Source organism: Cyrtonyx montezumae, unplaced genomic scaffold (assembly GCF_038088225.1).
Source record: "Cyrtonyx montezumae isolate F1298 unplaced genomic scaffold, pur_monq_1.0 scaffold_3, whole genome shotgun sequence".
Taxonomy (NCBI): Eukaryota; Metazoa; Chordata; class Aves; order Galliformes; family Odontophoridae; genus Cyrtonyx; species Cyrtonyx montezumae.
The window spans coordinates 2,386,116-2,406,770 of NW_027072034.1; the positions used below are offsets into that span (position 1 = coordinate 2,386,116).

Sequence of the window (20,655 nt, forward strand, 5' to 3'; positions counted from 1 at the left end):
GGGAAACCCGCAGCCAGCTCCTTGCCAGGCTGGGCACCTGTCCCCAGCCCCGCAGGGACCCGCGGGGACCTCTCCCCACCGCCGGGCTCTGCACTCCCCGCCCTCCTCACCGCCCACTCCTTCTTTTCCCTCCTCCTCCTCCTGCTGCTGCTCCTCCGGGAGCTTCTCCTCCCTTGCACACCTGCCTTGCCATTTGTCGGCGGCTTTGCTAGGGGGGGAGAATTTTCCCTCGCTCCCTTGCAGCATCCCTCCTCGGCACACACACACACGCACACACACACACACACGCACACACACACACGCACACACACACGGAGGTACGGCGCTGTGTGTGTGTCTGTGTGCAGCGGCAGCCGCCGCCTCTCGGCACCCCGCACCGCCGTCCCCGCGCTCCCCACCGCCGCGGGGCGTCCTCCGCCCGCCGCAGCGCTGCCGGCCCCGACCCGGGGAGGAGGAGGAGGAGAAGAAGGAGGAGGAGGAGGAGGAGGAGGCGGCGGCGGCAGCGGCTCCGCTGCTCCGCGGCCGCGCACCGGCAGCGGTAGGTACGGCGCGGGGATGGGGAGAGGAGGGCGGTGGGGAAAGCCGCGCTGCCCCGGCCCCGCTGGAGGCGCCCGGTACCGCTCCGCTCCCGGCGCCGCGGGGCTGTGCGTCTTCCCCGCCCGAGTTCGCCGCGCCCCCGTAGCGCTGCCGGGCAGCGCGTTCCCTCCCTTCCTCCCCGGAGAGTCAGAAAGTTTGCTCTCCTGGGCGGCCCCGCTTTGTTTTGTTGTTGTGCGGGGGTCCGGTTGTCGTAGGGTGTTGTTTTTGTGTTGTGGTTTGTTGGTGATTTTTTTTTTTGTTGTTGTTGCTTCCTTCCCTCCCTCAATCCCCCCTCCTTTTTCTCCGCTAGCGGGCTATTTATTTATTTATTTATTATTCGGTTTATTTATTTATTTTTAATTGCGGCTGACGCCGCTGCAGCGGAACGGAGGACGGGAGTCCCGCCGGGGAGGGAGATCTCGGGGCATCCCCCTCCCTCCCCCCCCATTTCATTGGGGCAGCACATCCCCGGCCAGCGGAGGCTGTACACCCTAACCCTAACTCCCTCCTGCCCCCCCATCTGGCTGCGTGGGTCCCTGGCTTCGTTAAGGCGGTCCCCTGCAGCTGTGTGGCTGTCAAGAGGTGGCCGTCCCGTGGCTCTCCTCCTCTTTCACTCCGATCTCTGAGCGAGTGCCCTAAGACAGTGAAGCTGTCGCAGCCGGGAGGTGACAGCATCCCGCCGGGGAGGGACGGGGACCGCCGCTGCCTTAGGAGCTAGCTGGTGGGAGAGCCGTATCCCACCCGGCTGCGAGCGGGGTCGGCTGCGGGTCGAGTCCGTCTCTTGTTCCTTGAAGCTACTCGGAAAGGTGGCTGGCTGTTGTCTGGTACGGAAAAAGCTGCCTCGCGTTGTGCTCTTTAATTCTAAATGTGGTTTTTGGAAGGCTGGTGCTGGGGAAGAAGGCGGCGGTCCTGGTAAATCCAGGGCAGGGAGGCAAGGAGCTCCCTCATCCTTTCCATGGACTGTGGATTTGCACTGTTATTACTTTCTTCCATCCCTCACTGGAAGTTCTGCTGTAATATGTCAAAAGCTTCGATGGGTTTTGCAGTGGCACCACCTTCATTATTTTTCTTTTCCATGACAAAATTCAGAGACGTTAATAAATAAGTTGAAAGGACTTTGAAAATGTTGTGCATGGTGCAACGTTGTAGATATGCATATAAGAGCATTAAGTACTCCTCAGGTTTTATTTCAAGCCTTTTCCTGTAAATGTGTTGCCCGTTCATCCGTTTAAGTACAGTTGTGGTTTTGGTGCTGAGGTCCCAGCTCGTGCTGTGGGGATGCCTTTGTAGGCACCCACGTTGGTTTGGTCCTAGAAATATTTCATTCTCTCGTTTCACAGAGATGTCTCACTGTAAAAATATCGGTGAAATTGGCACTCGTGGTTTTGGCTCTTTTTTTCCTGATGCTCTTATTTATTTACTTATTTATTTATTGGTGTTACAGCTGGGGGGGGGGGTGAGGGGGGGGGAGGATGAGGAGGGGGTTAGGAGGAGGGAAGGGAATCGTCTCAGACTCTTCACCGTGTCCGCGTGTGCAAAAGCAGTGACATAAAGAAATGAAGGCACCAGAACATCCCCCAGCTGAATTCTGGACACAGTGCCTCCCTCCCTCTTATGTGTGTGCTCGGTGATACCGGGCATTCCTCAGCGTGTGGTGTTTCCAGAACTTGAAGCCTGCTGAAGCTCTCAAGTAGTACAGGAGTACTTTGTGTCCTTAGAAGTGGACTCTGATCCATGGCAAGTCCGCAGAACTATAGGTACAGGAACAGAGAGGCGATGCACGTGGGAGAGTGTATGTATATAAATACCACAGGGTTGCTCAAGTTCATTTCTTCTCCGGATAGTTTGTCTTCCTTGATCTGGAATATTTACCTTCTCTTCCTGGAATTTTGAGGTGTTTTTATTGTTCCTCTGTGTGTGTGTGTGTGTTTTAAAACTAGTCTTAATCTCTGTCCTATGTAAAATAAACCGGTAATAGATTTAGAAGACACTATTGCCAGGCAAAGCAGGCAATAGATCATGAAATCAGACAATAGTATTTTGTTTCCTAGCAACCCCCTACTGTGAACAGAAAACAAAACGGTGGTGGATGCTTCCACATCACGAGAGCTGGATGTGGGCACCCTGAAGTAGGCACAAAGCTACCTGCCATGCCATCAGGCTTGTCCCATTTGTTTCGTTGCTTTGTTAATATTCCCCTTTTGTGAGAAGGGGACTTTGCTGGAGTACCTGCAGTTACATGGTTAAAATGTCACTCTGCTTTCTTTGTGTGGTAGCAGTGTCTGTTAGAGTGAGGAGGGTACAAAATAAGTACCATCTGTGGGTCTTTCTGCCAATGCGAAATACCTTTTTGGTTGCTGGAATATTTCTAAATCCATGTGATCATAGATCCTCACAAAATCATTTTTATCCTCTGCTGCACCCAGTATGCAGTGTCTTGGACTTTGGTTAATTGTCTTGTAGCTCTGTGTTGTAAAACTGCACTCATTAGAATGTATTAAAATCAAATTCTTTGCCACCCACGGGAATGGGAAGTAAAATCCCAAGTGCTGCTCTGCCACTTTCACGTTCTTGGCACCCAGTTCACCCCTTAAAAGAGCTGGAGCTATCACGGTGCAGCAGGAATGGGTTCTAAGCCACGATCTTTCTTAAAGCGCTTTTGATAATGCCGTAATTCCCTTGGTTAGTCTCTGAGCGCTGAAATGGAATCTCGACCCTGGACCAATCTCAGATGCACTTTGTGCACTGCCATCTATCCGAAAAAATCCATTAGTGCAGGCGGTGGATGTAACCCTGCATCTGTACTTAACTGCCTATCAGGTTTCAGCTTCCCAGCAGGTGTTAGTGCTGGGGAGGCTGCTGCAGGGACCCAACTGCGGCAGGGAGAGGAGGTGAGCAACCATACAGCAGTGCAGGGGAGTGTCTGCACCTCTGCCTCCTGCACTTCCTTTATAGCACGGGGATTGGAACTTAAACGATCTTAAAGGTCCCTTCCAACCCAAACCATTCTATGATTCTGTAGCTGAAAGTGGTACAAAGCTGTCAGCAGGGTTTAACCTACAAGTCTTAGCTATCAAGGTAGAATGAACACGGTGGTGATTTTCCTGTTGGCTGCACCCTTGAATTCCTGACAGTGAAGGAAACCCTAAAATTGTGAGAAATATTTACTAGAGGGGGCACAGCAAACATGGTCCTGTATACTTAAGTAAACAGTGTTTGTGGTAGGTGTGTGAGCTGCATTCTCTTGAGTGACTTTTGGAGCTCGTAGTGTTGTTTAAGTGATGCAATAGGTATAATTACTTATATTGCCTGTAGAGTTTTTCTTTTTTCTGGCACGTGACACGTACTGAGGTACGGAAGTGTCACAACAAACAGACTAGATGACCTTTAGATGGTTCCTTCCAACTGAAACAGTTCGATGGTACTCTGAAATGCTCCTTAAATAAAATGTTTGAAATGCCATGGTCAGAGAATACTGTAATTCTGATAAATATCAGTGAGCAGCTACTTTCTTATAGATGTTCGGAAAATTTTGTAGTCCCATGGCATGCATTGACAGGTTAGTAGAGAACACATTAATTGGATTTTGTAAGGCTTAATGGTTGCAGAGGAAGTAATCATTTTCCAGTTTTTCTGTGGTGTGTATTTCTCAGATGTCACTCCTCCCAAACCTAGAAATACCAGTTAGGTACTCTGCAGACTGAACTCGGTACGCTGCCTCACTGCAATCCCGCGTAGTTTCTGCCTGTATTTACCAGGCAGCAGGACAAGGGAAGGCAAAGAAAACAAAAAGTACAAACAAACAGAGAAGAACAAAACAAAGACGGAGAGAGAGAATTTGTAAGTGGGCTGCATATAAACAATGGAAGACATTTGGTAGTGATTTTTATATTCTCTTCATGAAATTCCTGTTATGCCAACTGCATTTGTTGATAGTGATAGATGTAAAATTTGACATCTGCTGTCATGTAGGTTGGAGGCTGGTGGAAGTAGTCAACCCATGACTGAAACCAACAGCTAGTGCCTTTGTGCCTTCTTGCCACTTCTCCCTCCTAAATTCTGCCTTGGAACAATGAGTTAAGTCCATTTTGTTTAGATGCTTTGGGTAGAAATGAATTACGAAAGTGACAGTTTTGTTTTCTCCACTTAACTATGCAATGATGGCAGCGGCTAATGAGCTAGCAGGGAACATGCTGCTCATCTTACTGAGATGCGTGTACTGTAGTCCTTTAATTTTATTTTATTTTTTCACAGGGCCTTTATTTATTTATCTACTTATTTTTTCAGAAGGAACTGCAGCAATGAAAATGTGGTGTTACTGACTGCCTGTTTAAATGCTATAGGTTTAATGACTGTTGTACTGTTGGATATTTACCGAAGTATTTGTTTCCTTTTAATTTTTTTTTTCTTTTTTAAGAAATGAGCAAAAACGTTATATCAGTTTTGGACTCTATTGAAGCTTCATTGTTCAGTTTTGTAATGTGAAAGCACTGAGCTGTCAATTCTTGCCAAATACAAAAAATAAATAATCCATGTGATTACAGAAACTGAGGATTTGGCATGCCTTACTATTTTTTTTTTTTAATTTTAACATATGCTTAAGCTCATCTCTGCTTGCTGAGATCAACTGGATGTAAGCATGTGGTTAAAGTTAGGCGTGTAATTAAATGCTTTGTTGAATAGGGTGCTCAAACAAAACCCGTAACCTTTGGAACTAACATGTTTGTTCTGGAGTAAATGGAACTCAAGTAGAATTGTTACAGGATAGTAGAGCAAAGAGATGAAAATTTGGGAAAAGGCAAGTTCACAAGGCAGGAGGTTTCAGATTGGGAATTTACTGATGGATAACACCATTGCTGGAAGTAATCTAGAATTAAGACCCAGCAGGAAGTAATACATGTTTTTTCAGCATGACTTGATTAAAGAACGGCAGTTTAAGGTTGAGCTGACTACTGAAAGGAATCCTTTTTGCATCAATCTTCCATGAGCACATCTGAAAACTGAATATCATATCAACAGACATTTTCTGACAAATTCAGTGGATCTCAAAGAAGAGCAATGACATACTCAGGTGTCTGGTGAAACCAGGTTGATGGGAAGAAAACTATTCATAAATAGTTATATATTTAGCCTGGCACTCATATAGAGAGATTGGTAAGTGACATTGACTGCTATACATTTCAAATAAATCTAGTTTTCAGTACATTACATTGGATAATAGAATTGTAGAATGGTTTGGTCATCTAATCCTACCTCACTGCCATGGGCAACGTCCATCTTCCACTAGATTAGGTTGCCCCAAGTCCCATTCAGCCCAGCTGTGAATACTTTCATTTTCAGAGTATCTACAGCTTCCCTGGGCAATGTGTTCCAGCATCTCACCAGCCTCTTCAACCAATAAAAGAAGTAAAAGCTTAAGATTTTTGGGCAAGAATTTCATAAAAAGAAAAGGTATTAGAGCCTATATTGGACCAGGTGTTGTGAGAGCACCCCCTTCAGATATTTAAAAATAGTTTTAAAGGCAAGTTATTTTTGTAGGCAACTGACTAACAAACATACTAGAAAAAGCAGTTCTACGTTTTGAGGGTACTGGAGTACAAGATCTAACAGCATGTTTTCATGTCTGTGTTTTGTTCTAGTTTGAGCTGAAGGTTACACAAGAAACTAGGTCAGATCTTGGGCTAGCCATCCTTGACTTAATTTTTCTCAAGCTGGAGTGTTTGTACTTTGGCAAAGCAGTTTTCAGTGCCAAGACAGTTAGTTGGGTTTTTATGTTTTTATAAATGCATGACTCAAAACAGGATCATCATATGGGCTCAGGTTGAGCTGATGCTGGGATGACATCATCTATTAGGATCAGGATTAGCTGAGGATCAGCTATTAAACAGCTGTTTTTTAACTTCTTTTTTTCCCCTTTTGAAAATGATGAGCATCCCAGTGTGGGTATAGCGCACAGATGTGACAGCTTTTGCAGATCTTTATTTGATCGTATCATGAATCCTACTGCCATCAGGTAATGATGAAGTAGTACTACCCACTAATCATCCCTTTGGGTCTTTCTGCCACCATTCCCCTGTCTCTGTCCTTATCATGGCCTCAAATCACGGTGTCTCCTGTGATCTGGATGGTCTGTGTGTGGTGCAAGTCCAGGTGATGTTTTCCAAAAGCTGTACAAATAGCAGAGGAAAAGGTAGATTTCCTTCTGCCATATTTTTGGATACCTGGCAGCTGACTGATTAACCAAGGCCTAGTTTTGTAATCACAAGTTAAAACCAGGTGATTTGGAGTAAGCCTTTCATGCTTGATAATGACTAAATCAGTACTTTTGCATGAGTACTGTACTCAAATGAAAGCTGATCTGGGCTAGAGCTAGTTGGCGAGACTGACCTTTGGTTATTATTATGTGCAGGGAAGGGATATATTGAGGGTGTAGAAACTAGGCTTAGGTTTTTTCTAGACTTCCTGAGTGCAGTATGATGTGGAAAAAAATGCTCTGTAAACAACATGCTTCCCATGTTACTGTTTAGATACACTTTGACATGTTCAGCCCTTGCTGGACTTTGTATCTGGGGGTTTGGTTGGTGGTGATGGAGATCTGAGAGGAGATTGAATGAAACTGGAGAGACATTCAATTGGTCACAACAGAAAGATTAGCACTGACAGTGCATTGTTCATGTTAGAGGGGTGGTTTCTGATACATGGGTGATTATTTTATGGTAGGCTAATAGAAGCCATGCAGTTAAGCAGATAAAGCTAGATAGTTGAGGATGGTGGAACTGGTTAGATTAGTTTACTTAGAATGATGTGCGTATGTTAATAGTGCTCTTCCTTGGAACTGTGCGTAAGATCAAGCTTGCTGGATGGAATCCTTCGGGATGAAAAATGCCACATAAGTGCAATATAATTATTCTTTCAGTTTTCTTTGCACAAAAAGAAGCGAGGTCAACAACTGCCTTAAGTACTTCTTATTTTTTTTCTTTTTTCTTTTTGTTAGTAGACCTTTATTTTTGGAGTTATTTAAAATGATGGCAGTTTTTACACAATACGTTTAACATAGTGCTAGTGTTTGGGATGTGAGCTTTGGTATGTTATATCTCATCAACACACGATGAGGAACAGTTCCTCTGTGGCCAGAGTGAATAGCACATGGCTATTTTGTTATGACAAGTTTGGTTTGTGTAGATTTTAAAGGGGTTTGCACCCTGCATGCAGTGTAGAAAAAGTTTCAGTACATAATAGCTGCATCAGGGGTAGAATATAGTGATGTAACACTTTTTTACAACTCTGTTTAGACCCAATTATACCTGTTAGCAAGTATTTTGACAGAGAAGCAAAGAAGAAATGAAATGGAAGTTGCTGATAAAGGCATGGGGCGAACGTAGAGAGGTGGAATGCAATAAGCAGAGTGAGAGCACACTCTTTGAAGAGGTGCTGATGCTTGTGCCCTTGTAAGAAGAGTCGAGGACTTTCAGCAATGACAAATAAGTTTGTTTCATGTGAAAGTGGCAGATTGCTTCCTAGAATGTTGCCGTGTAATATCCTAATTTAGTCGCTCTTGTGCATGTAGAATAAGAGCTTGCTATTGCTACAAAGTGATGCAAGCACTTCCCTCACATTCTGCAGCAGTAGAGGCTTATAGTTTGGTGGCAGAGATCCATGGCTTAATCTCTTCAGATGACTTACGATGGATGCTGGCATTGCTTCAACACTAAGTGAGCCACTTAGTTTATTGAGAGTTTTCCTTGGAGGTGTGACCCTTGCTTAGCAGAGAGATCCGATGAGATCACAGCCCTGGAAGTATGGTTTTAGATGCATCAAAAAAGTGTATGTTTATGGTGCTCTGTTGGCAGATAAGGATGGCAGGCAGCTGGACGTGAGCAAGCGCTCTCTGTGGGTTCACTGGCTGTAAAAGGGTGCTCTGTTCACACATCCTCCTGCCTCCTCTGCGTGCATGCATCTGGCTCCCACAGCCTTCAGGTGGAGCATAAGCAGAGGTGTTCTTGGCAGGCTGCTGCAGCATATGAGAATTGAAGACAAAAAGGGCCTGGAAAATAAGTTTGATTTAAAATCTTCTTTCTGTTGCCTTTCCATCAGTTTGCCTACCATGAGCATCTCTCAGCTGAATACTGTTTTAACAAATGAAAAGGCCCTTGGTCAGTTTTTGGTTCAAGGTTATTCACATCTTAACATTGAGAGGCGATGCTGTTTATGCTGATGAGTCTTCTTCTATAGTGTAATCTCCAATTTTGTATGAAGCAGATAGCAATTACCATTTTATTTCGCTGACAGCCTGTGGGGGAGCACGTGTTTTCAGTTCCTGGAGGGAGCCAGGCTCAACTTGAGCTGACACACTGCAGGTGAAAGGCTGGGTGTACTGTTGCCAATCTACTTAGCTATCCGGTTGCTTGCCAGTCCTGTAAACAAGGTTAATGCTATTACAGAAAACATGTGAAACCAGCTGCAGAATGTGTGTCATTGGTTGAGTTTTGCAGTTTTATTTTCCATGTTGCTTTTGTTGAACTTGAGTGTAATTTTGTGGAGCACAGGGGATGGGCAGCTTGTATTGTTTTCTTTGCGTAATACAAGGTGGGTGCAATTTATTTACAAGAAGGAAACTATGAACTTTATTTTTTAAGTAAGAGGTTGAAAAATTGGAATTTCCTTTTATGCTTCTTGGAAAGTATTAAGTGGGATTATGTAACTGCATCAAGTCTCCTGGGAAAGAGAAGTCTCACTGATAATGAAAGAGTGGAGTAGCTGCTTAGTGTAATCTGCTTTCCATGGATAGTGGTGAGAAGGAAGCAAACAGCGCGCTGTGCAGTCAGATTGGGCCTCATCTGTTAGAACCCAGGAGCAACAGCACATCTGATGGTGAAGCATTATGTAAGATGAGATTGCCAAGCTTGCATCTAGGTTTACCATTTCCTTAATAACAAAGTCGATTCTGTTTGTTACTGTCTACCTCAAATAAAATGGAATGGATAAAAGTAATATGTTTCCAGCTCATATTGCCCAAGAATAAAGGGAATAGTGTGACACGGTCAAACAACAATGTAATCAAGCAATTCTTCTGTATCGAAAGTGTAAGAGTTGTAAGAGTAGCTAGACAGTGGTCATCTTGAAATCGAGCAGAAAATCTATTTCTTTTGGTTCTTCAGTGTCAAATGGCTGCCAGATGGAACTGAATATTGAATGGGAAGCAGATCACTGAATTTGGTAATTGTGAAGATGAGATGCTTTGACACCCCTGTCATCACTGAAATATAGCTGTGGTGAGCACTGAAGTCAGTGCCCTTGCTGTTTAAGGGGCTCTTCGACATTGCTTCATTCTAGAAGAATCAGTTTGTTATCAGGGAGGGCAAAGAGCAGTCACCACTCATATTGTAAATGCTAGGAAAATGAAGACCTAACACTTGATGGAAACTTTCTTTTGTGGTAACATCGCTGTCAGCATAACACAAATGAGCAGTATAGGGTGACATGTAAACCTCAGCATGTTGCCCTTTTAGAGAGATTTAAATTCACTACTTCTGTGTTCAATGGATACAAGGGAAATGCAGATCTAAAGCCCCAAACCTAAATTAAGCATCACTTAGATGAATGCGTGGTGTCTCACTGATTATGAGAAACATTAAGAGAGTGGCTCTAAGCTTCCATGAAAGGAAAATGCTTTGTAATGCTGTAAGTCATGTCTCCGAGGAGTCCTATGGCTGTATGACAAGATGTTCTGCAAGCACCTGAGGAGCAAGTCCAGCAGAAGCAAAATGAAACGAGAACTGCTAAATGAGTTTGTCCCAGTGTTGAGCCCATTCTTGGTGAGAAGGAACAGTCACCATAGTTGAATGGAGGAGAGTGTTTATGCACCTTCAATTACTCTTGATCATCCTCTGAGAAGGAAGATCTTGTCATTTTTTTGCTTCTACTCAACAATAAAGTTGTATGCAGGATTGAAATTGAACGTGACTTCTATATAAATTTTATACAGCAAGATAATCCCCAGGGAATCCGTAATCTTAAGAAGAGAACCAGTGATGGTTTCAGAGGGCTTGTGACCAACTACAGCATCCAGTTCAGGTGGAAATTTTCTTCGCTTATCTTGCAAATAAATAACACTAAATATTTAAGAAAAAAAAAAGAAGAAAATAAAAGGAGTCCTGAGCAGCTATAGAAACTGCAGAAGTTAATGCTTTGAATGAAGATGGAGAACAGAAAGAACTCTGATGTATGAGGGAAAAATGTCTGTTTATAATACACACAGTAAGTACAGTAAGAGTAATAGGCTGCATATGTTAGAAGAATAAACAAGTTCATGAAAAAAAAATTCTAGTGCAGAAAGGATGCAGAGGGGTACTGGAATGGATTATGTGAACATTCTGGGGCCTGTATCATTTTAGGTCTCATAAAATACGTAGATACAACTGTGTTATCTTTAAAGGAGGCAGCTGCCCCTGTTGTGTAGCTGTTTCCAGCTCTATTTGTCTGTGATTCTCACCAAGCCCTGCAATGAGTGGGATAAAAGGAAATGGGACAGTTTCACAAGTTAAACTGGAATCCAGATGGTCAGTCTGTTATCCCTCTTTATGTCCGAATAACAACGTAGCAGTCAAGATATAGGAGATGCTGGCAGTTGAACATGGATAAGATTCAGGTTTGAAAATATTTTCTTTCCTGCCAAGCCCAGTGTGGATTAATTTGCCATGTTGTGCTGTTAGACTTGAAACATTCTGATGCGTTCAGTTTTTCATGCATGATCCCTTGCTAATACAAGTTGAGGTTCAGCTCTGGGTGGTACAGAAACAGCAGGAAGCTTAGGGAGAGTAAAACTAACCTCTCTTCAGAATGATTTTGCAGACAAGTGGTTAAAGCACAACTAAAAATAAACTGAAAGAATGCTAGAACAGACTAAATACTTATGTCTCAGTTGCTACATTTCTATGTGTTTTCAGAGTTGCATGCTCTAGACTGTGTTGGAGGAGTAGTCTTGGAACCAAATGAATTCAGTAGCATGTGGTTTGTATTTTATCTAGTAAAATCATCATGGACTTGCTGCAGTACTTCCAGTTGCGCTCTCCTTGGTTGGAGGAAGGAAGTTGTCTGTATTCTGGGAAATGTGTGGTGAAGACACTGAGAAATGGACACCAGTATCTGCCTTTCTCCTGACTTTCACTCAATAGATAAGAACAAAAGGAGCGTGCAGATCAGTAAAAAATAAGAGAAGATGGTAGGAGTACCAGAATAAGAAGACTTTTTTGTTGTTGTTGTTGGAGAATGTTGAACTCTGCTAGGAAACCAAGTGGTTCCTGTGCATTATGTGTTGATGGAAATTTAGTTCTTTTTATGTGAGTAATAAGTCAAGCGTTACGTTAAGATCTATGGAGCTGGATTCTGGTCTCCAGTAATTTAAATCTTGAGTAATTCAAACTGTGGAGATAGTCATGATTTACACTACAGTAACAGATTACAATCTGGTTCTTATTCCTTAGGATTTTAATATGGTTATAAAAGGGATATTCATCTTCATTTTCTAAATGTCTAGCAAGTTACCTAATTAATCCAATACTGTCTTCATTTTGGAGGAGATTGTTTAACTTGAATTTCATTGTCAAATGTCACACAGACAAGCTCGTGTGGTGCTAACGTTAACTAATGATAGGAGTTACCTAGATATGCTGTTCTATCATTAACTTGAATTAATGCAACTCCAGTTGTTTTCAGTAGAGAAAAGCCACATTGCTGAACAGAAGAAAGCACAGTACTCTGCAGTCGCTGTGGAATTAACTGATATAACCCCTGTGCTTGTCATGCTTTGTGTAAGATCCAGTCAGGGTGACCAGCTGCAGGTCAGCTGTGTGAGATTGAAGACCCTGGGGCTTAGAAACAGTTTATTAGGATAATACTGTGGTGTGAAGATCAGCTTGTCACAGCAGTCACTAATGACAGTGTGTGTCTATTTACTGTATATTGTCTAAATAAGAGCTGCCTGAGCTGAGATATTTTGAATTCTGGAGGAGGGTAAGAACAAACAGCTGAATGGTGGGGGTGTGAATGTGGAGTTGGCTTTTGCCCTGCTTGCTTCAGGCTCTTCAGCAGAGATTCCTCTGTGGGTTTCCTATTAGAAAATTGAGTACCCACCATTCAAATGAGGGTTGTTAGTTATTTTTCTCCCTTCTGTTCAGCCACTCATTTTCACAAAAACAGAAGGACTCTGCCATCTTTCCATTTTCACTGATATCAACCCATGACACCAAAAGGTACCAAGAAGAGAGGAGAAATAGATGAAGAGGCAGGGAATGACAAAGCCATCCTTTAAGCTCTATTCTCAGGAAAAGGATCTTTTTTCTTAGGCATTTCTTTTTCCAGATGGAAAAAATCAGAAAAGTTGAACTGAATCCTTGTCAAAGAGTACAAAGTATGCTGTCACTTGCTGGTGTCTCTGTGTATTTGTCAGTGGGAAGCCCACAGCAATGTGCTTTCCAAATGGTCTGTGAAAAATGTACATATAATCTGTTTTTAAACAAAATGTATTTCTTGCTTTTTACCATCTAAGCAAAATACAGCTGCTATGTTCTGTAGACCTTTCGTTGCCCTTAGGGTGTGTCTAATGGGAACTCTGGTGTATTACTGCTGCCCGCAAGTTCTTCCTCACAGTGACTCTTGATAGATTTCCAGGGAATTCTTTTTTCTCCTTAAAAAAATCTTAAATAATGTATAAGCACATTTGAAACAGTGTCTTATTTCAGCTTTATAAGAACATCAGAGTTTTTTTGGTTTTTTTTTTCTTCAAGAGCACAAAGAGAACTCAATGCTTAAGATTCAGTTTTGCAAACCCTTCCCCCTTCTTCAAACATTCATATGGAAATACACCATTAACTGTGAAATTCCCTAGCAACCTTAGCAGCCTAGAAGAAGGGATCCAAAACCCAGCAATAGTCAATTCTCAAGAGAATTTGTACTATCTATTGTTAATATTCATTATATTCTAATAAGTGATTTGAGAAATTCTTTTCAGAGACACTTTCTTTCTCTAAACTGCAGCAGTTGTTTTGTTGGAATAGCACAATATTCGCCGCTGAAAAGCAGGACCCAAAGCCCAAGCTTCGTTTTCACCAAATCTCTCTTGACAATCTTCAGAAACCCCAGTTTAAATTTAATTTCCTTTGCTAATTGTTTTAATGGCCCATAATTTTTTTTTATAAATTGGTCATTGACAGCTGATAGAAATATTACGTGATAATGTAATAAATGGTTTGATAACTCTGCTTAATGAGGGAGCTCATAATTTCAGATACGTGGTGGCAGCAGTACGTTCCGCCACGTGGGGCACTCTGAACTCTGAGTTTTTCACCTCCTAATTCCCTCATTAAGACTATCCATCCTTGGAAACCTTGAGCTGATGTTAAGGTATGCGGTGTCTCAGGTGCAGAAAATCACTCAGGCATTGCTTCAGCTCAGCCTTATTCCTGAGGGGGCAGAGCAGTTCTGGCAAAACGACCCCTTAGCTTGACAGTGACAGCACCAGCCCACGGCTGTCACATCTGCCTTAGCCAGTAGAACGAGTTCCAGTGTGATATTTTGGACTTGCTATTTTCTTCTTGGAGCACTCCCCTGCTCTTTGTTACTTCCCTGTTCTTTGCTCCCTCGTTCTTTCTATTTACTTTTCCTGCTTTTCTATGTTACGAGGCTCTGTCAAAAAGATCCTAATTAATTTATTTCTACGGGAACAAGATTGTTGAGCTTATTTTTTATCATTATTTTTCTTCAATTTGATATCTGAAGTTTTTCGTATGAACTCTTGCTCTGTAATACCTTTTCATCTACTCCAGATTCTCTTTTATGTATTCTATGCAAGTGACAGTAATGTGTGCGTATATATATCATATGAAGTAAAGATGCTTAGTGGATGTAGCCCAGCAGAGCTGTATGGCCATACTTCTTGTTACACCAAGGCTTAAAAGCTTGAGCCTCTCTTTCAGGCTTAGGACTCAATCTGTCTTGTCACCTGAGCTCCTCGCTCTTGAAATATATTCTTTTAATAGTAATCTCTGTTATGCTCCTCTCATTATATGAGATCAGTAGCATAAGAGGCTGCCTGCACTTAGTAGAATAGTTTTGTACAGTTGTCAGAATTTTCATGTGCTTGCTCAAAGGTGCTTACTTTTATCCTTACTTTGAGAGGGTTGTTCCAAAGAAAGGAATATTTGTACTGTACAGCACCATTAAGTAGGTTATGTGTGGGCCAGTCAGTTTGAGAAACGTGGTTATGGTATTAAGGTCCGTAATCTTAAATGTTCTAAAAACATACCTGTCTTTAAATACAAAATCTGAATGTGAAATAGGTACTATTGGAAAGCTAAACGACTGGTGAGCCAAAGTAATTAAGGGAAAGTAAATAATCTCTAAGGTTCTCATTCCCCATGAAACTAATTTTGTATCTTAGCCCTTCATGTATTTAAAAATAGTTCCCTGCTAATTCAAGATGCTTGTGTACTATGTGCGTGAAGAGCACTTCAGTTCTAATGAAAGGATGGCAGATTATGGAGTTAGTTTCAATGGGCTATATATTTTTTTTTTAAGAGAGGCTGTCATTTTTGCAACATAAGTGAATGAATATTCTTGTAGCAACAGCTTGATGTGCAAGACAAGAGGCGGTCAGCCAATAATCTTCTGATGGCCTGTGAGTAGAAAACCTTTGGTTTTGTCTTTAAAGGCATAGACATACCAGTACTTTCACTACTTTTCTTCCCCCAGCCTGGTAAGCCACTCACTGTTGGGCCATATATAAGCTTTCCTGTTTTAGTTTCAAGAAATCTGTTTCTTATCAGTGACTGTAGCATTTGGAGTACAGTTCATTAATAATTCTCTCTTACGCTAATAAAATATACCTTGTAAAATTGATGGAATGCATTAGAGAGGCCAAACTGCTCTGGAGCTGCTGGCTGCCCTGGATAGCACTAGGATGAAGCTGATGGTGGTCTGATGGGAACCTGTCAACTCTATCATTACCTCAGGTAGTTATCTAAGAGGGCTAATATACGTTCCTTATGTATCTCCAGATTTATGTGCCGAAGAAGATAAATCTTACACTTATTTCCTCATACATTCTGCCCTTTAGCTCCTGACGCTTTCTGTTGCCCAAAAAGGACCACGTTATATTGCATATGCAGATTTCTCTCTCTTATTCAGGTAGGTAACTGAGGTAGTTGGGCTGAAATAGATAAGGGACTCCATTTTGTATGCACAGTGTGCATGAAGAATGGACGGCACAGGCTTGCTCTGAATGTGTAACACAGGTGCCCTAATTATGAGCTTACACTGTTCATAGGTAGTGTGCCATGGGCTCTGAATTGCTTGGTCCAGATGTCTGAATTTCTCTGCTGAGTACGGGAGCCCTACAACTATAAATTTAAGTCATAGCAAAGTCAGATGTGTAAAGCAGGTGGCCTGGATGTATCCCCTTGTGCATCAGCTGAGGATGCTGTGTGTTACTTGTTAAGCAGGGATGCTGACCCAGTTGGTATTTGAATTCAGAGGAGCTTAAGACAGAATTGTAGAATCGTTTGAGCTGGAAGGGACCTTTAAGGGTCACCTAGTCCAACTCTCCCGTAATGAACAGGGACACCTACAGCTCTATCAGGTGCTAAGAAAACCTCCAGCTCGACCTTGGTTGTCTCCAGGGGCAGGGTATTCACTGCCTCTCTGGGCAACCTGTGCCATTGCCTCACCACCCTCGCTGTAAAGTACATTTTCCTTGTATTCAACCTAAATCTCCCCTCTTTACGTTTGAAACCATTTCCCCTTGTCCCACCACAGCAGACCCTGCTCAAGAGTCTGTCCCTTTCCTTCTTACAGACTCCCTGTAGATACTGAAAGGCTGCTCTCAGGTCACCTCAGAGCCTTCTGTTTTCCAGGCTGAGCATCCTTTTACCAGATATGTGGCTCTTTTTTAATGCAAGTTAGAGGCTTTCTGGTTTATTAACTGCAGATCCTCATACTAGCTTAAGAGGATTGGAAATTAGTGCTCATGTCCTGCTGTCATCCTCATGTTCTCTGAAATCAATGAGGAGTACTCTGCAGATAAAGTCAATGCTTGGCCAGAACCCTGCAGATTTGGTGAAAGAAAATGAAGAAAACAAAACAAATGCGACCACAAAAAATCAGTATTCTTGAGAGAGGGGTAAACCTATTAAAAGCAAAAGAGAATTCTGTAACCTGTTATCTGCAGCAGGAAAACTCTTTTTTATTAATCGATCAAAGAAAATGTTGAAAATAATTGAAAAAATGACTTTAGGGAGGGAAGAACAGTGTTAAGATGTATTAGTAGGAGGCTGATACTGTTTGTGAAATCAGACTATTAAAGCTTTCATATGCTCTATGTAGTATATAGAAAAATAACTTTTTTTTATCAGGGAGAAGCTATGATTTTATCTCAGTAATTGAAAATAATCTCTGAAGTTGCTCCTTACCTAAACTTACACAACCCCCTTTTAAATCAGTTGTTATCTTTCAGTGAATTTCTCAATAAATGTTGCTGCCTGAACTTGGATGGCATGATCCTATGTAGCAAACAAGCTGAGTACATTCTATTCATGACTGAAAGAGTGTTTCTGGTGTAATTATGGTAGCATTTGGCAGTGATGGTGTGGTTAAAGGTGGTGGTTGATGTTTATTATGAATTGTGTATACTTGAATTCATTCCAGGTGGAAGCCTGACCAGAAATCTACTCCAGATTTCTTTTCCTTTTATTAAAAATCTTTAAAGAGAAAAGTTTTGAGTTCTGAATTTCTTTGTTCACATTGTTTGTCTATCCAGCTATTTCTTACAAAAATCTTGTTCTTTTCCTTCATTTCAAAACTTCATTCTGTTGTGCAGCATCAGTGATTGCTCATTGGTGACGTGCATTGCTCCCAGCACTTTGGGTTCCTCCAAAAAGTCATGCATGTGAAAAGGGGGGGTAAAGGAAACACAAAAGCACATGGAATTATCTACATTGAGCAGTCTGTGTGCAATCCTGAGTGAAGATGATTTTCAGCTGCTTCACTCACTGCAACTGGGTGATATTATTTTATGAATTTCTCACTTATCAGGGGTGTTGTTGGCTGAATTCCTCAGTTTCACAAACACTGAGCAATCCCTACAGATGTCACTCCGTAGTCATATCTTTCGTCCTTAAGTTAATACATATAAACAATTCTGGTATTTCCCACTGCACGACGACCAGTGAAAAATCCAGGTGTATTTATTCCATATTTTTAGAAGAAAAATAAATGGATTCAACTGTAGTATGCTATTGAAAATGCTACTAAACAGTTCCCTCAATAAATGCACAGTGAGTACTTTTATGGAAGTACTGATAGAGGTGAGATTTTTTTTTAGTCTCCTATTAAGAATTCTCTTTAAGTCAAAAGGTCTCATTTGAAGTCTACTGAACTTAATGAGAGTTTTCCAAGTGACCTTCCAATGTCTCTTTTAAGTCTGTAGAGCCCCACAAAGTGGTAATGCTTGGAGGCGTAATTAGCCCTATAAATCTCAGTGGGTCATTAATTCTAAACCCCAGTAATGGTAAGACCAGCGTGCATGAAACAGAAGCGTAGCAAGATTTATGCAAGTGTTGTCTCATTTTGGTTTGCATAGTCATAGAATTTATTTGTAATGTTGGCTTGGGAGCTTTCTACCCTAACATCAGTTCACATGCATGACTGATGTATTTCTGAAAGGACATTTGTGTACATGTGGTGTAACCCAGGTGGATGGGTTTTTTTTTAGATATCTGGAGGTAATGTGACATGGCCTAGAAAATCAAAGATAAATGTAAAAGTCTCAACTCATCATTTAGCTGTATAAAATCATACTTGAAAGCATGACTGTACTTATCACTCTCACTCAGTAATGTCAGCTCATGTTTTAAAGCACGTACCTATGTAGGTTTTGTTTGGTCTGTGCAGACAGAATGCTGAAGTGCGCAGTTTGTAGCTCTCACACCAGTACACCCAAATAAGGATGTGTGCCTCAAGACAGTCTATGAGTCCTCCACCTCTGCACATACTCCGTGAGGATCTACGATTACTGGCTAGTGTAAGCCTCACCATTGTTTACCGAGAAGAGAAAGGCTTCTTAATTTATTCAGTGGGAAAAAAAAAAGCTTGACTTTGGCTCAGTGAAATCTTGTTTTCCCAATCAGAATTTATTTAACTGGTCCTTATTTCACATCTGAGGTGGGAAAGGGTCGCTGCTATATACTTGCATAAGCAAAAAGTAAAAAAAAGAGTCAGTGGAATGGCATATCTTTTACCATATATCATTTACTGCCAGTTGCGTGTCCAGTTCATTCCTTTGCGCTTCCAGTGGTAGAAATTTTTCTCTCCTTTGCTTCAGTCTCAAGCTCGGGATTGTTCAGACAAATGATCGTGGCACTGGAACTCCAAGTCCAGAAAATAAGTACCCCACCATGGACAGAACACCAGGATGAAATAGTTAAAATGACTAGGGGAGAAAAGCCAAAAGAATAAAATATCAGACTTTTATAAATGGAACAGGCTGTTTATGTGGGAAATGTTGAACAGTGGAATTCTCTTGTAATCTGAAGAAGAAAGGGTATCCCGTATTATTCTACTGTAACAACATATTCAGCTTTCTGAAATGTTTGTGTCATCATATCTGCCTCCACTTATGACTGAAAAGATAGATTATAAAAGCTTATTGCTTATTGTCTCTGTCCTTTCTTTGCAAAGGTGCATACTGCCTTAACATTTCTGAGGGAATTGTTAGGGACCATCCCTGCCAGTGTTTGTTAGGCACTTAGGCACTTAGAAGTAATGGGGGCTCAGGTGGAAGAGGAAAGGCAGACTTTGTGTGTTTTCCACCATTCTTTAGGCAAGGAATTCAATTTCAGTTTGATCTGTATCTCTTCAGAAAAGCAATAACTTTGACTGCTACTGTATCTGTTTTTGTTTTCTTTTTGTCCAGAGGATGCCATTGAACATTCTAATGTATGTGAAACAATTCTATAATATTTCTGTAATCTAACTGTAATCTGCTATTGGAATCTATAAAAAACATCAGTTTCAATGCAGAAATTAACACATGACTTAAACAAGTTGCATGAGTTACAGCATGGCCTCAGGGCCTACATAAGAAGACCTGAAGTGGGTTGACTGACTGGTTGTGTATTACTATTGTAGAGAACTTTGTTCTTTGACTATCTTGTGGATGAAGTAAAATAAGTCAGAAGGTAGGATCATGAAAAAGAAGAGATAGCAAGACTTCTTGGCAGTAAGTGTCACATCATGCTGGTTTTTTTTGCCAAGAGTGATGAAATTCTGAATAGTAAAGGACACGTCCAGGTTGGTTGCAAAGCAGAACGGTCTTTGAGGGGCTCTCAGCCACTCAAAAGGTTGCACCAAATAGCCCCAAATAAAGGGACCTGGGACTTTCACTTCGTGTATTTAACTGGAACACAACATGTAGTGTTCAAGACTTTGTAAGATGATATTTTTTGAGCATTTGTTGGAATACTGTCTGATCTAGAATAGAAAGGATTTTCCCTGCAAAGAACCTCATCTGAGGATAGTGAAACTGTATTTGTTTAGCTTTGCTATTTAGTGTTTGAAAACTTGTTTAATTTTGTTTTTCTGCATATGCCACTGAACTTTTTTGTTTGCTTGCTTTTTCATTTTTAATCCAATAATATGATAGCATTGGAGTTAGTGTTGTAAGACATTCTTTCATTTTCTACTTTTCAGCTTCCATTTCAGGAAGAACACGATCAGGACAAGAACATTCTCAGGATCACCACACTCCCTTGTGTTGTCATTACAGTCACACAAAAGAGATGTATACTGAAACTTAACTTCTATGTGCTGTACGTGGTATCATTTGCTTAAATGATGTGAATTGGAGAGTTATCCCAGTGGATGTCTGTTATGATTCTTTTCTCTGGAAAGGTTACTCATAATTGTTGTTTATCATTTTGGAGAGGATTTGTTCAAATGTGTCTTGAGTATTCATTTTCCAGAGACTTGTGCCTAGGGGGCTTAGAAGCGATAACAAAAAGAGTACACAGTCAAAAATAACTCTTAGCA

At 41.6% G+C, this 20,655-nt stretch overlaps 1 protein-coding gene across 3 annotated transcripts in view; it reads left to right on the forward strand.

Annotated features, from left to right (window-relative positions):
* Window positions 1-510: 510 nt before the first annotated feature.
* The window catches only part of ENOX1 (ecto-NOX disulfide-thiol exchanger 1), a 360,202-nt gene continuing 340,057 nt past the window's right edge, over window positions 511-20,655 (forward strand). For 2 of the 3 annotated variants that reach the window (XM_065743988.1, XM_065743990.1), the window contains exon 1: window positions 511-538. The gene's annotated coding sequence lies outside the window, so the exon portion shown is untranslated. Of the gene's footprint in view, window positions 539-1,334; window positions 1,401-20,655 lie in introns of those variants that run through there. The other variant, XM_065743989.1, reaches the window with a different exon arrangement.